A 12,708-nucleotide genomic window follows, 5' to 3' on the forward strand; every position below is an offset into this window, starting at 1 on the left:
CATGTTTCTTTTCGTTGTACCTGTCTCATCAGCTGTGATTGCGCTGTGCCTCCATGCAGTTGGTGCACATTAGGGGAGGGGATGAGAAAATAAACAACTAAGGTGCTTTTCGACTTCTGAATAAGCATTGGAAAAGTGGGTCTGTCAAAGCAGTCACTACGATCTGAGAGGTGTTGACTAATTGCCTGCTAATTACACAGTAAATTGTCTAATTAAGCTGATGGTTAATTAGGGTAAGCTTGCACAGCAAGTCTTGTGGAAGTCACTTTCTCTCTCTCTCTCTTTTTTATTAACAGAGAGAGAGCAAGAGAACGTGTGGCATGCCCGGGAACCTGGCTGTGTAATTGGCACACTGGCAGTGACTGGCGGTTAACATGACACGGAGAGGCGATAGAAGTAAAGACTGACAGAATCGGGGGTTTGCGGCAAACAGCGCCACTTGTCATTTGTACAGGGGCCCGAACCACGGCCCCCCTCATGTCTCCAGCGATGCTGTGACAGCCAACAGCATTGCACTCAACCAGACTCCTCAAAACCAGTTTCTCCTCCTTTTCTCACCTTACAGAGTTCTATGCCTGCTGTTTTTACAACAGCTTTTGTGGTTTATAGTGAAAGCTTTTTTTTTCAATTAATTATGGAAGCAAATTTTAAGTTATAAAGTGAAGACAAAAATCTGTATTTCAGATATTAGCACTAATTCTAGGTCTCTATTAAAGCAAACTTGTGACATTGATAAACCATGTATTCGGACATTCTGTAATTCATTTACATGTTTTTTTGTAAAATATCCATTCTTATTATTACAGCATTAATTGCTCAATTGTAATGATTTTATTTATATATATAAATAAGTCTTATTTAAGTTGGTATTTAGTGGATTAATTGCTTGGTTCATTTGTACAGACTGATAGGTGTAACTTTATATAGACAGACATGTTTATGTATGTATGTATTTATTTTTCTAATTAATTTTTTTTACAACTTTTTTGTTTACAATTGATTTTATTTAATTATTATTATTATTATTATTATTTTTATTATACATTTTTTATTTTATTTTATTTTTATTTTATTGTTCATTTATTTAAAATTCAGTACCGTCAACCACGTGTTCCTGTTTTATTATGTTTTGCTCCCTTTGACCCAGGGCAAGTTCAAGCTCAAACCAGTGTGCACCCTTTTGCTACCGTTTCCGGTTTGAATGACATGTTTCCTGGAAACAGTGTGCAACAATGTGCAATGCAGTTTGAGATGAGTTTTCTCTTGTTTGGTGGGTGTGTCAAACATGTCAGCCCAATGAGCAACTTGTATATTTACATTACATTTACTCATTTAGCAGACGCTTTTATCCAAAGCACAGTGGAAGCAATCAAAAACAACAAAAAGAGCAATGATATGTAAGTGCTATAACAAGTCTACAAGTAACACAGTACACGTAGCATGGGATTTTAAATAATACAAAAAAAAATTAAATATATAAAAGTAAGTATATGAGTATATAAACCACATGGTGTTAAAGAGACAACATAAATTAACATCAAAATAAATTCAAAATAGCAAGTATATTGTTTGCACATGTTTATTTACATTAAATGCAAAATAACTGAAATAATAAGAGCACAAGTATATGTTATTCGCCAGATGGCAGCAGCAGGCGGTTCGAGAGCATCAACAAAGGGCCCTACTCATGCACCCTCTGCCAACCTGTGGGACCAGGTGTGCCCTGCACCCCACACTCGCACCTTACTTCATTGTACCCAAGAAAGGTGGTGGGTTACGACCGATCTTGGATCTACGAGTTTTGAATCGGGCCCTTCATCGGCTACCATTCAAGATGTTGACACAGAAACGCATTTTCGGGTGTGTCCGTCCCCAAGATTGGTTTGCAGCGATTGACTTAAAGGACGCGTACTTCCATGTATCCATCCTTCCGCACCACAGACCTTTTCTGCGGTTAGTGTTCGAAGGATGGGCATATCAGTACAAGGTCCTCCCCTTCGGGCTGTCCCTGTCTCCCCCCGTCGTCACGAAAGCTTGTTTTCCTCAGAGAGCAGGGTGTTCTCATTCTCAACTATCTAGACGATTGGCTGATACTAGCACAATCTCGGGATCAGTTGTGTGAGCACAGGGATTTGGTGCTCCGGCACCTGATTCTGTTGGGCCTTCAGGTCAACTGGGAAAAGAGCAAACTCTCGCCAACACAGAGGATCTCTTTTCTCGGTATGGAGTTGGATTCGGTCGAACAGACGTCTGCATCACAGAGAAACGTGAGCATGCCTGCTTGAATACGTTCAAGGGCAGGACAGCGGTCCCACTGAAACTTTTTCAGAGGCTCCTGGGGCATATGGTGGCCATGGCGGCACTTACACCACTCGGCCTGTTAAATATGAGAGCGTTCCAGCACTGGCTTTATGGCCGAGTCCTGAGGTGGGTGTGGAAGCGTGGCACTCACCGGGTCCAAGTTACACCGGCCTGTCGCCAAACCCTCATCCCCGTGGTCAGATTTTGCGTTTCTCCAGGCAGGGGTGCCCCTAGAGCAGATCTCCAGGCATGCTGTGGTTTACATGGATGTCTCCACCACCGGCAGTCTCAGGGGTTTGGACGGGCCCGCAGCTGCAGTGGCACATCAGTTGCCCAGAGTTGTTAGCAGTGCACCTTGCCTTGAACTGTCTCAAAGGTCAATTACAAGACAAGCATGTGCTGGTCCGAACGGACAACACAGCGACCGGTGCGTACATCAACCGACAAGGTGGTCTGCGCTCCCGTCGCATGTTGCAACTTGCCCACCAGTTGGAAGGTTCTGAGGTCACTTCGTGCCATTCACATTCCAGGCCTGCTCAATTTTACAGCTGACGAGTTGTCTCGAGCAATGCTCCCGGGAGAATGGTGACACCATCACCTGATGGTCAAGCTGATTTGGAGATTGTTCAGAGCCACTCAGGTAGACATGTTTGCTTCTCCAGAGACCTCTCACTGCCAGTTGTTCTACTCCCTGACCGAGGGAACTCTCGGCACAGACACACTGGCACACAGCTGGCCGCGGGGCCTACGCAAATATGCGTTTCCCCCAGTGAGCCTTCTCGCACAGACACTGTGCAAAGTCTGGGAGGACGAGGAGCAAGTGTTGCTAGTGGTACCGTATTGGCCTACTCAGACCTGGTTCCCCGAACTAGTGCTCCTCGCGACAGCCCCTCCTTGGCCGATTCCTCTGAGGAAGGATCTACTGACTCAGAGACGGGGCACCGTTTGGCATCCGCATCCAGACCTTTGGAAACTCCATGTCTGGTCCCTGGACAGGACGCGGAGGTTCTAGGTGACCTACCCAAGGAGGTAGTGGACACCATCACTTCTGCAAGAGCACCGTCTACAAGACACGCTTACGCCTTGAAGTAGAAACTGTTAAGGTATGCATGACCTCATCATCAGGTTCCTTAGAGGGGCCAGGAGGTTATATCCTTCCCGGCCCACCTATATACCCTCTTGGGACCTGAGTGCTTAAATCACTACAGCAGGGGCCCATTTGAGCCTTTGCATTCAGTTGAGCTAAAAAAAATTTCATTGAAAACTATGCTCCTGCTTGCATTGGCCTCCATCAAGAGGGTAGGGGACCTGCATGCATTTTCGGTCAAAGATTTATGCCTAGAGTTTGGGCCTGCTGACTCCAAGATAAGACCAAGTATTGAACCTGCAAGCTCCGCCCATGGAGGAGGCAGACCCAGCCCTGGCTTTGCTCTGTCCTGTCGGAGCATTGAATTGCTATGTCGACCAGACACAAAGCTTCAGGACCTCAGACCAGCTCTTTGTGTGTTAGGAGGCCGGCAGAAGGGGAATGCCGTCTCGCCATAACCTTGGCTTATCAGGCACAGGGTGTGCCCTGGCTGTTCAGGTTGCGAGCCTGGCTGTTCAGGGAACGTCCGGCGCCAGGCATTCATGATGAATCTGTGAGAACCATGGAAGGCTGGGTTCCATATTGAGACCTAAGCTTTACTCGTATGTGTATAGTCCACGGTATAGCCTTAGATGCCTGTGTTTCCCTGGCAGACTTCTGCCTTCACAAGAGGGTTTTAATCACCTCAAATTTCTCCATATACACCTAAATGGATGCTACATGTGTATTTGCTCCCGTGACCTCCTTCAGGAAGGATGGGGATTCTGCAGCATCCCTGTTCCAAGCGGAATGGGTACATTTTCCCAGTGTTATCCAATCTCTCCCAGTGAGGTAGTGCTTTGACAATGGTGCTTTTTTTAAAGCAACATTTAAAAAAAAAATATTGTCACAATCAACCCACTATCTTAATCCAGCATGTTTAAACAAATTTATACCTACATAAAAGGTACAGGTATGTGGACATTTTTTACACATTTAAATGTATGAATGGCACCTATAATGTTCAAATGTATTATACTGGACTTTTTTGTTTAGTAATAAATTCACTTTTTAAAGTAATTTTGGCATCTATTGCAATTACTGTACATACATTCACTTACAAATCTTCATTCACGAAATATAATCTAGACACAGTTAGGCATTAGACATTTCAAGGGAATGTGCATTACCGCTGGAGCACAACTCTTTTCTCTTATTTCTTTTCTACTGTCAGTTTTATTTATGTTTATTTATTTTTAGAAGCCGATGAACGAGTTCAGATCAAGAATCATTTCGCGTGTAATCTGTGCCGTCTCGTCGCTGGCATTTTGTTGGGGGTTATCCTGATAAGAGCTGCCTGAAACGTAGAGACGTGATACATGACAAGGCGATTCCCTCAATCTGTCCTGTCATCTAATCAATACAGCCAGAGATAGGGACACAGTCACTGTTCAATCACTGCTTCTTCATGTCTGCCAAGATGCAGTGAATACTGCTCGTGGATCAATTCAGAAAATGTCGAAGGTGAAATCCGCAACTTTTAGACAAAGACTGCATGGCTTCTGTAACCTCGACATAACTGCCACGTCTATAGAATAAATGGACAAAGAATCACATTTATCTCTTCCTGCAAGTCATCGACCAATGTGTTCTCTCAGAAAAAGGAAAAACGAGACCCAAAAGGCCAAAACACCAATAGAAAGGATTGAAAAAAAAAAACATAAACAATCACGTTTTGTACATGCATCTTATGTGTTCCTTCAGTTTAATTTGAATAAATTACGAAGCAAGAAATAGTGCAAGCATCAACTGCAAGTTTATTTACCACTTAGTTTCCATAAAAAAAAAGCAAAACACAATAGAACAACAGCAAGACAGAGCTGACATGAAGAACAACAGTCACAGTCCAGTGATTTGTGTTTATTAAACAAGCAAATTAGCTGAGGTGGTGCTGATTGGGGGCTTTGCGTAAAAAAAAAAAAGTCCAATCGCCCAGCCTCATTAGCTACAGCTACATGTTTACACTTATAAATATACCCGTTTAATTGGGAGATCAAAGCGCCCCTCACTACCTTTTGCATGGCTGAAAGGGCAAATAAGTTGTCTCTTTAGTCTGCTAATTTGATCAAACTCATCCTGTCTTTGGGCGCTTCACTCCTTATAAAGCATGACACCGGGGTGGATGAGTGTTGCTTCCTGTGTTTTCATGTTTCCGTCAGTGACGGCTGATGATCAATGAGCCGGCCGCTCTGCTTTCTGGTCTATTTGAAGTGCAGCCTACTAAATCTTTATGTCAGCAATTTTAACTGCTTCATATACTTTTATTAAGCACACAGGATGTGTTTGTTGGGTCGTGTGTGCATAATGTTGAGTTGTTTCATCCATTGTTATTTATGTTAAAAAAAAAATATTTGTTTCTTTTTAAATGAAATTATTATAATAATACATTATATAATAGTATTCTTTTTTTTACATAATTAACAATGCTTTTCATTCTACAAATTAATGTTTTAAACATTTTGACAGTTTCTTAAAATATTATATTATATTACACAATATTATAATATTAATTTTATTCATATTCACTAATAATTACATTTGTAAAGGTTATTAAAATTTCAGTCACTTCATATATTATATTATATTATATTAATATAGTAATTTAGTAGAGGTTTTATATATATATATATATATATATATATATATATATATATTCAATAAGTAAATTTTTAAGTTATTAAAATATTTTAAACTCTCAGTCACTTCATATTATATTATATTGCTTGATATTATATTATTAATTTTCTTCATGTTCCGTAATTATTAAATTTTTAAAGGTTATTGAACTTTCTTAAAATTTCAAAGTCACTTCGTTGATTATATTATATTATATTATATTATATTATATTATATTATATTATATTATATTATATTATATTATATTATATTATATTATATTATTCAAATTCAAATTAAATAGTTCATTTTATTATATATATATTTTTTTTTTTTATCTTAACATCTCAAAGGTTATTCAAAATGTCATTAATATATGTTCTGTTTGCAGAAAAGTTTGGAAACCTTTCCCATAGGTTATAATCATAGTGCTATAGACTTTTAAGATAATGAATCAGAGCTATTCCTGAGACCCTCAATCTAATAACAATTATGTCCAAGTGAATGTTTATTGCTATTGCTGAGGGTGACAAATATATTGCGTGGTCTAATTTCAGACTTGTTTGTTGGCCTGCGTTGATTCGGCATTCAAGGAGGGATGCCACGGGCCAGTGCTTGTGACTTCCCTTTGCACCTAGAAAAGTAATTGGTGAAAAGAACTAATGACCAACCTGACAGACAATATCCATGTTCATTTATCAAACAGGGTTAATATCCTCTGTTCTGACTTTAATTTATTAAGTCTCTTTCAGGCGAACTGATCTCACGCACTTCTCTGGATTGGAATCATGTTCTGCAGCGGCCTACACAACATTTCTTCAATAGTAGCTTTTGGTTTGCTGCTTTATGTTTTTATGTATATATGTTATATGTGTAGTTAGGCACTCTATTTATTTATTTATTTATTTAATTTTCTTTGAAAGATATTGTGTCCAAAAGCGTGTGCAATGAAGTCAGTGGGTTTATCGACTGCACGAGATTCAAATCAATTTTTACAAAACCAACATTCATTTTCCATGATTCAGTGAATATCATGCTTGCCTCTATTCCAGAATTGTTCCTCTGTCTTATTTTAAGCAGCATGAGGCCTTGAAACTTAAAGAGGTTTTTTTTTTTTTTTTTTTTACTGCAGCTGAATTCTATTCACACGAGTTGGTGGAATGAAAGGCAGTTGTGTGGTATTGTGCCTCTGAGTCCTTTCACTGAAGGAAAAGAAGTTGTCACATGGTTTATCAAGGTTCTGCGAGTGCAGATGTGTCTCTGGGACGTTGTCATGGATTCAAGGTTGCTTCGATTTTAAGTGACAGCAATGGAGAGAGGATTACAGCAGCCGCAGAGATCATTGTCCGAAATCTCAGCAGACATCAATGCATGTACATTCAGCACATAGAGAAGCGCACACCAAACATCCATGCACTTTCAAATAGGGCTGAGGTAGTTGAATGCACTCCTTTGAGTTTAGAATCTACATTTTGATGACAAGACGATCACAGTTGATGTTTAACGGCATAGTTCGCAAAAAAATTAAACCTACTTTTCCATAGAACAGAGAAGTAGTTTGTTTGAGTAATGTCTAGGCTGCTCTGTGGATGGGTACTAGAGCTGATACAGTACACTCAAATGAAGAATATAAAATCGTTCCATAAAATTACTTCTTTTTTTTTTCCACTATTTTGTACGTTACGTATTTTATCTAATGCCTTGTGATATTCCTAATGAAATTTACAATACCATTCTTAATGATTTTAAAAGAAGTCTCTTATGCAAGGCTTGTTAAAACAGTAATACTGTGATATATATATATGTGTGTGTGTATATATATATATATATATATATATATATATATATATATATATCGAAGCAAGGTATATATATATATATATATATATATTATACACATACATAAATGCTCTTAAATAGATAGTTCACATAAAAAAATACAAATAAATAAATAAATAAATTATGTTTCCTTCTGTAACAAATGCATTGAGTTTTATCAGTTATGGCCCAAAATCTTTATTGTTTCAACGTTGTATGGACTCCATTGGCTTTTTCAAAATCTTATTATTTTGTTCCACAGATGAAACCCATACAGGTTTAGAAAAACATGAGGCTGAGTGAATGATAAAGTATATGAATGTTTATTTTTGGATGAACTATGATGGCTGGACTGCAACTTCACGCTTTCTCTTCCTCTTATAATATTTTTTTTTCTCTTTCTTTTTTTTTTTTTTTTTCTTCTGGTGTTCTGTGTCGGTTGGCCTGGGTACACAGGAGAAGAGAACCAGCCGTGGTTTGATTTTTCTTTCGTGGCTATTCATAATGATTAATGCCCTGACTTGGGGCCACTTGGGGCCACACAAGATTTTATTATTTTATTTGTCTGCTTTACATCCTGCAGTGACTCTAAGGGCCCCACAGAAATCAGATACAGGACCAGATCAAATGTAATCCACAAAAGCATGCATCTTTTCTGTTTTGACATTTTTTCTATATATTTTCTTTGGGTAGCAAGGGGAGGGTTTATGAGAATCTCTTAACTTCCCCTGTAGAATCACTTTTTTTAATTCTTCATGCTGAATAGCAATTATCCATCATGTTTTAATACATCTATACATCATAACAAGAAATATGCACATTCTGTAGTCATTTTGAAGTGTGATGTTCATTGTTATTCTTTATGTTTGTGTGAGTGTGGTTCTTGCATACTATAGTTATGCAAATGCAGTGAGAAGAGACTAATCTCGCAGATCAATTCTGGTGATGCAGGCTGTCTGGAAAGCAGGTACGATCCATGCAGAATGCTGAGCATTTCACCCAAATGAGTCTGAAATGCATTTAACAAGCAAGACTGATGGTGTAATTTGCATTAGAATAAGGTTTTGTGTTTTGTGTCAAAGGAAGCCCTGCACAACTAGTACAGGTGTTTTATGTGGAATACATAAGCTTGACCTGACTCCTATTATTGAGACAATACAGTTGGACCACAATGTTTCAAATGGCTTCAAAGTCTTACATAAACCTGGAAATATTTTTTTTTTTTTGGGGGGGGGGGGGGGGGGGTACAAAATAATTATTTAATGTATGCAGTGAGCAGACACTTTTATCCAAAGTGACTTACAGTGCATTAAGGCTATGCAATATATATATATATATATATATATAAATATATATATAATTAATAATAATTTTTTTTTATTTTACCAGTAGCCTATGTGTGCTCCTTGGGAATTAAACCCACTACATTTTGCTAACGCAGTGCTCTACTACTGCAATTCTTGCAATTCTGTCCTATTCCCTAATCAGAGAGTTCAAATAAGCAATTTTGTCATATTCAGCATCAGCTTTTATGCAATCTCTTGCAGTTCATGCAGCTTGAGACTGTACATATATGTTAAAAATCTTTGTTTAAAATGAACACCGAGCCGAGCCAGATAACGAACGAACGATTGACTCGGTTTTCGGATCACCAGTAGTGATGGGAAGTTCGGTTCTTTTCTGCGAACTGTTTTTTCCGGACGGTTCGATTCAATAAACCGGTTGAAGAAAACAGTTCACTGGTTCTTTTGCGCTTGACGTAATGACGTCATTGGCGATGATTGTCCTTGATTCAAGCCTTCGGTTTACCTGGCCTCATAACATTAGCACAGAATCTGTTCAGAATCAATCACCAAAAGAATCAGTTTGGTTCAGATGCTCTGTGTGTCGGTCTGCTTCACTCTGAATCACACATGCGCAGTATCATCAGCTCCTCGGTTCTCGAATCGGACGCGTCTGACAGAAGCGGTTCTTGACTCGAGAACGAGTCAATCTTTTGTTCGTTATCTGGCTCGGCTCGGTGTTCATCTTCAGACAATGCTGAATAAAGTTGTAGTTTTTGCTATTTTTGGACCAAAATGTATTTTCAATGCTTCAACAAATTCTAACTGACCATCTGATGTCACGTGGACTACTTTGATGATGTTTTTCTTACCTTTCTGGACATGGACAGTATACCGTGCACACAGCTTCAATGGAGGGACATAAAAGCTCTCGGACTAAATCTAAAATATCTTAAACTATGTTCCAAAGATGAACAGAGGTTTGACAGGTTTGGAACGACATGAGGGTGAGTTATTAGTGACATAATTGTCCTTTTTGGGTGAACTAACCCTTTAAGTTCTTTCAAGAAGAAATTCTAATGAAAAACTTTATGAATAAAAAAATGCAAATATGCTATTTTAATAGCAGTATGCTATTTTCATTATGTCTTACATTTATGTATTAAACACTAAGAAAAAAGCAACTGCTGGAAAGCTTTGACCTCGCTTGCTCTGACCGTTTTTTTTCTGATTGCACCATTAAATGTCTTGCCTGCTCGTTCTTATGATCCAAACTGACGGTAAGAAACTGCGTGCATTTTCACTGCAGTTTTGATCTTCTGAAATAAGACAATTACTGCGGGATGCTGGATCTGAATAGCAAAGCATTTGATATGGTATTAGTTCAAGCCTGTGGTTTAATGTGCGGGATTATCGGCCATTGAGCAGTATATTCCACACTTGATCTCCCCTGCGTGTCTAGAGAGGGGGAGAGCAAGAGATAGATGGGAAACAGCAGCGCGCATCTTCCTCGGGATAATGAAACGTGTAAGGAGAACCAGAAATTCCGTTGCTGTATTTCAAAGGTGGTTTGAAAAACATGCAAAGATATGCAGATGATCGCAGTAAACGTCAGTGGAGTAATGAATTATGATAGTATTATGATCATACTTCCAGACTCCATTGCTTGTATGCAGTCTGTTCGTGTGGCAGTGTGAGGTCAGAGTACAGTATATTCTCATTAGTATGTGAAAGCGTGTGGATGCGGGTTGTGATGTTAGCACGAGTGTGTGAGCGCGGCGGTGGTGTAGTCTACTGCATTTTGATTAGCAGTTCTTGCATGTGTCCGCTTCTTAAAGCCTGTTTGTTGTACTTGAGGATTAGGGCCCTGTTGTGCTGTGATAAAACGTTGTTAGCTCAAAAGCACACATGAAAACGTGAGCGAGACTGAGCCTCTGTAGGGAAAAAAGGAAAAAATTATCCTTCCTACATTTCCTCTATTGGTCACAGTCTGTGAATGGTCCATGGGACCCTAAGTGGACAGAGTCCTTATAAAAACCAGCATATAGCCAGAGGTGGTCCAAAAGTATGAGAGCACCATTAAAATGCTTACATTTTCATTTTTCATGATTAACATATAAACCTAAATGACTTGGCTTCAGTAGAACAAAAAAGGTGAATGTTTGTACATTTTCATAGCCAACCACTTCAATACAATAAAAGTGAATGAAAGCAGTTTAAAAGTATCATAAATGTGGTTCAAACCAATGTAGAGTTGTTCTTTTGAGTCTGATCTTTTCAGTGAATCGGTTTGTGTCCAGTTCACAAACCAGTCTGAATGATATGTTTAATAATTGGATCGATTTGTTCCTTTCAAATCAGTGATTCAAGTGATTCAGTCAGTCAGTGGTTTTCAGTTATTCATGTGATCCAATTCACAAAACCGGTCTGAATTGCATGTTTACTAATGACACTGATTCAGATTTTTTGGGAGTCAGATCTTCTCAATGAATCGGTTAGTCCAGTTTTAAAAACTGGTCTGAATAATTTGTTCACTAATTGGACTGTTTTGTTTCTTTCAGGTCAGATTTCTTGAATGAATCATTTGTTCCAGTTAACAAAATCACTCTGAAATAATTTCTTTAATAATTTGACTGGTTTGTTTCTTTTGGCTCAGCTCTTTTCAGTGAATCAGTTTGTACTGTTCACAAACCAGTCGGAACGATCCGTTTAATAATTGGACCGATTTGTTCCTTTCGAGTCAGTGATTCAAGTGATTCAGTCAGTCAGTGGTTTTCATTGTTTCCGTTGATCAAATTTACAAAACCGGTCTGAATTATTTGTTCACTGATTGGACTTTTTTGTTTCTTTCAGGTCAGATTTCTTGAATGAATAATTTGATCCAGTTAACAAAACGGTTGATATGTTTGCTAATCAAGCTGATTTGATTCTTTTGAGTCAGATATGTTCAACGAATAAGTTGATCTAGTTAAGAAAACAGTTGATATGTTTGCTAAAGCTGATTTGATTCTTTTGAGTCAGATATTTTTAATTGTTGATCCAGTACACAAACCCAGATTTGTTTTCTAACTTTGTTTTCCTATCTTTTCAATGAATCAGTAATCCAGTCCACAAAACCACTCTGATTGATTTGTGCACTGATTCGACAGATTTGATTCTTTTGGGTCATATCTTTTTTTAATGTATCAGATGATCCGATCCAAAAAAACAGTCTGAATGATTCCTGCTCTACATTGAACTGATTTGTTTCTTTTCATTCAGATCTTATCAATAAGTTGATCCAGTTTACAAAACAGATGTGAATGATACTGTTTGACTGATTCAAATCAGATCTTTTAAGTGAATCCAATAATCCAGTTCAAAAAAAATTCTAAAGGAATGAAAGTGGACCATATTTATGACACTTTAATGATGATTTTCAGTCCTTTTTGGAGTTTGAAAGCCACAGTCTCCATTTATTAATTGTTATTGCATGCAAAAGACTTACTCGTAGAATTTTAATTTGAGAAATATTTACTCCTTAGTAATTGTGTCTGGGGGAAAAGAGAGAGAGAGAGAGAGAGA

Source organism: Carassius carassius, chromosome 35, assembly GCF_963082965.1.
Source record: "Carassius carassius chromosome 35, fCarCar2.1, whole genome shotgun sequence".
Lineage (NCBI taxonomy): Eukaryota > Metazoa > Chordata > Actinopteri > Cypriniformes > Cyprinidae > Carassius > Carassius carassius.